The sequence below is a fragment of the Patagioenas fasciata genome, chromosome 29 (assembly GCF_037038585.1).
Source record: "Patagioenas fasciata isolate bPatFas1 chromosome 29, bPatFas1.hap1, whole genome shotgun sequence".
NCBI lineage: Eukaryota > Metazoa > Chordata > Aves > Columbiformes > Columbidae > Patagioenas > Patagioenas fasciata.
The window spans coordinates 3,697,747-3,702,094 of NC_092548.1; the positions used below are offsets into that span (position 1 = coordinate 3,697,747).

General features: G+C 51.9%; 1 long non-coding RNA gene across 1 annotated transcript; it reads right to left on the reverse strand.

Moving 5' to 3' along the window:
* Positions 1-716: 716 nt before the first annotated feature.
* Positions 717-3,527, reverse strand: LOC139825862 (uncharacterized). The gene is made up of 3 exons (XR_011736026.1): positions 3,170-3,527; positions 2,336-2,464; positions 717-2,095 (listed from the first exon to the last, which is right to left on the reverse strand). It is a non-coding gene; the product is annotated as an uncharacterized lncRNA (long non-coding RNA).
* Between the last annotated feature and the right edge of the window lie 821 nt (positions 3,528-4,348).

A 4,348-nucleotide genomic window follows, 5' to 3' on the forward strand; every position in this document is an offset into this window, starting at 1 on the left:
AGGGCCCACTGTGACATCCTGGGGACCCCTTTGTCACCAGAGCCCATTGTGACATCCTGGGGACCCCCTTTGTCCCCAGGGCCCATTGTGACACCGTCGGGACCCCCATTTGTCCCCAGGGCCCATTGTGACATTCAGAGGACCCCTCTTTGTCCCCAGGGCCCATTGTGAATTCCCAGGGCCCCATGTTGTCCCCAGGGCCCATTGTGACATCCTGGGGACCCCCTTTGTCCCTGTCGAGGGTTAAGATTCCTAACCCCAACTCCTAACCCCAACTCCTAACCCAGACCATAACGCTAATCCTAATCCTAAACCTAAGCCTAATTCCTAACCCTAAACCCAATCCTAACCCAATCCCTTAACCCTAACCCAAACTCCTAACTCTAAGCCTAAGCCCAACCCAGACGCCTAAGCCCAACCCAGACGCCTAAGCCCAACCCAGACGCCTAAGCCCAAGCCGAACCCTAACCCAAACTCCTAACACTAAGCCTAACCCTAACGGAAACTCCTAACCCAAACTCCTAGCCTTAAGACTAACCCTAAATCCTAACTCAAACTCCTAACCCTTAGTCTAAGCCTAAACCAAACTCCTAAGCTTAAGACTAAGCCTAACCCAAACTCCTAAGCCTAACCCTAACACAAACTCCAAAACCTAAGCCTAACCCTAACCCAAACTCCTAACCCTATGCCAACCTTAGCCATATTCCTACCCTTTCCCCCTAAACCTGAAGTCTTACTGCTTACACAAACACTATTCCCTAACCCCTAACCTTAATCCTTCCTCCTAACATTAACCCTAATACTAACCCTTATCACTAACCACATCCCTACCCATAAGCCCTAAACCTAATCCTAATCAAACCCTAATAATAACAACCCTAACCCTACCCCTAACACCTATCCCTTCATCTAAACTTCTAATATTAGTCCAATCACTTACTGTAATCCTAAAGCAAGGCTAAATCGAAGACCAACCTCTACCCCTAACTCCAACTCTAAACCTAATGCTTAGCCCTCTTACTCTAATCAGAAATCTATGCCTAAACCTAAAACCAAACTCTATCCCTCACCCAAAACCCCTCACCTTAACTCTAACCCTAATCCTAATCAAACCCTGACCCTACCACTAACTCTAACCCAAACGTAACCCTAACCCCAGCCCTACTTCCTAAAACCAACCCCTAACCCCAACCACTTCCACTGACACTACTCTCTATCCCTAACACTAATCAAATCCTAACCCTAATACATGAACACCTAACCTAAACCCAAATGCAAACACATACCCGAACCTAAAATCCTAACTCTCAGACTAATCCCTAGCTCCTAAGTCTAGCACTAACCATAATTCCTAACCCTAAAGCCTAACTCTAACACATAACCCTAATCCCAAACATCACCTAACTGAAACACATACTCCTAACCCTAACAGTAATTCTAACCCTAACTCTGACCCTTGCCCTACGTTTAACCCTATTTCTAACCTTCGATCTAACCCTCCCCCTTAAACATAAATCAAACCCGTAACCCCAAAGTCTAACCCCACTCCCTAATTCCTAAGCCTAACCCTAACTGTAACTCCTAACACTTACCTTTACCCTAAATCGAACCCTATACCTTAACCCTACTACTTAACCCTAACTTAAACCTCATAGAACCCAATCACAAACTTCTAATCCTAACCCTTAACGCTATGCTCTAACCTCTTGCCCAAAGTTTAATCCTAACTCTAACACTAAGTCTAACCCAAAACCTGACCCATAACCCTCACTCAAAACCCTAACCATGCTCCCTAAGCCTATCCCAAACTCTAACCCTAACTCTATCCCCTAACCCAAAACCTTACCTAACACTAACCCTCAACCTTAACTAAAACCTAACCCTTATCTAAATGCTAAACCTAAACCTAATCCTAACCCTAACTCTAAATCTAACCCTAACTTAACCCTTAAACTAAGCCCTAATTTTTACCCTAACTCTAACCTTTACTGTAAATCCTAACCCTAAGACAGCTGGGAGCCAAAAGGCTGAGCTGAGGACGCAGCTGAAGGTCGGCTTTTCAGGATTTGCCTGATGCAGTGCAGATGAGGACAGCCTGCAGAACAGGAAAAGAGGCTGACATGATCTGAAGGCCAGGTCCGGAGCCCCCCTCTTCCTCCACACTCCACAGTGCACAAGCACAGCACTCAATTGCTACCATCTTAGCCAACCCAAGAGAACAGGAGAGGTGGCTGCTGAAATCACTCCCTCCCCCGGGCCACCTGCCATGCAGTTGTCTCGTGGAGTACTGGCCTTGCTGCCAGTCAGGAGCCTGAGAGCGACTGGCACCACTAACCTCGACTTGCCAAAAGGCCCAGGAGTTGGGCTGGGTGCTGTCCATGGGGAAGGTGTGCTTGGCAAATTGGGAATGAGGTGGTGTGCAATGGTCGCTTCTGCTCGCCTTCCACAGGATGCTGCGCTGCAGCTATTGACATGAAAAAAAAAAACAACAAACTTGGTGATCTAAAGAAAAGAGGTTTCCATGAGCCAAGAGAAGAAAATAAGAAGGAGAGCCCAGAGAAAAAGGAAGGGTAAAGACACAGCAGGGGAGAGGAAAGTGGGGGTGGTCAACAAATCAGAAGTGTTTTCTGTTAGAAGCAGAAAGGAAAAAAGGAAGGAGGGAAATGTAAACAACAGAAACCCCAGCGCACTGTCCTGAGCCCTGGCTGCACAGCGGCGCCCAGAGGGCCGGTCCCAGCCACTGCCTGGAGGCTGCAGAGTCTCCTCCTCCCATCACCCCAGGGGACAGGATACCCAGAGAAGATTGGCGAGGCCACCCCGCTCCAGGGACTGGCACCCCCGCCCCTCTGTCCTGAGCAAGAAGACAGGAGGCGTTCCTCCAGCCTTAATCCGGGATGGGAACAACAGCAGGGACCTGGCCCTGCACCCCAAACCAGAGCAATTGCTGCAGCCCTGGGGCTGAGGGGCTCTCCCTGTCTGCCTCCAGCTGAGCAAGACACCCAGCATCCGGTCTACACTGTCCCCAACACAATCTCCAGATCACAAGACACAAGGCACCTATTGAAGACCCCAGGCAGAAGCTCAGACTCACTTTTTGGCACAAAACACCAGCTTCTTGGCTGGTAGTGGTGACATGGTGCTCTGGCCCTGAACAGCCTTCAGGACTCACCTGGCCTGTCACTGGGGAAGACACGGGTCTGTTGGTCACAGCTTTTTTCACCTGATCAGAGGCGCTGGCCCCAAGAGATAAAACAGAGCATGAGCACAGGGCCCCAGACTGCACCAACACCCTGAGCCTGCCCCCAGCCAGGCCCTGGCCAGCACGCCATGAGGGACGGCTGCACTGTCCCCCACAGCACGGAGCCTCACTGGAGGAGTCGTGGCTCATGCTCAGGCAACGGGCTCTGCTTTGCCAGACAGAGGCAGCACAACAACAGCAGCTGCTTCCCTCTTGCCCACACCCTGCCTGACACTGGCAGTTAAGCAGCCTTGAGAGCAGGAACGGTGCAGCTGCAGGAACATCCCCTGTGAGAGCAGAGCTCCCCCCACCCAGACCCTGCCCCAGTACCCGATCTCCAGCGCCAGGTCCAGGAAAGGGTCAGAGGTCTCCCAGATGCTCCTGCACACTGAGAACTTCACTGCAAAAGCAAGAGCAGTAAGCACACCCTGGCACAACACCTGCACCCAACACCACCCCAGCACAGCACAGGCAGCTGCCGTGTTCCCCCTCTCCAGCTTTGGGCTCTGGGATGTCGGCACCAGGATTCACAGCGTGCAATTCCACTGCGTGCTGGGACAGCAAGTGTTGCTCCGTAACTGCCAACGTGGGTTCTTCAGCTGGTGGCAAAGAGCTGGGGCCCACAGCCAACAGCATTTTCCATCACCACAACACACCCCACAACCCACAGGAACATCCAGACTGACCAGCTGCAGCTCTGGAGAAGTTACACACACTCAGCAGTTTTCCCAAAAGGTTTTTGCTCCAAGGCTCTCAGGGAAACCACTGCCCTGAGAGTCACAGGCCCAGGACCTGGCAGCCAGCGCTCACCACGGGAGCACAGGGATCTGCCAAAGATCTGGTGAACCAGCACGGTGGTCTGGTGATCCAACCTGGAGACAGCAGCACCAGAGCTCACACCGCCCCTCCGCAATGGCCACCTCCGTGAGCCACCGCAGGCTCCAAACCCATCCCAGTGGCAGCTCCTCTCTCCTTCCAGTCAGGAGCATCTTGCCAACATTTATCCAGCACTTGCAGTGGCCACTAAGCAGGCCTGGAGCTGTCAGGAGAAAGGACTCCCTGGAGCTCACCCAGCTCTAAACTCAGCCCCAACCTGCTGCTGCCTCGGCA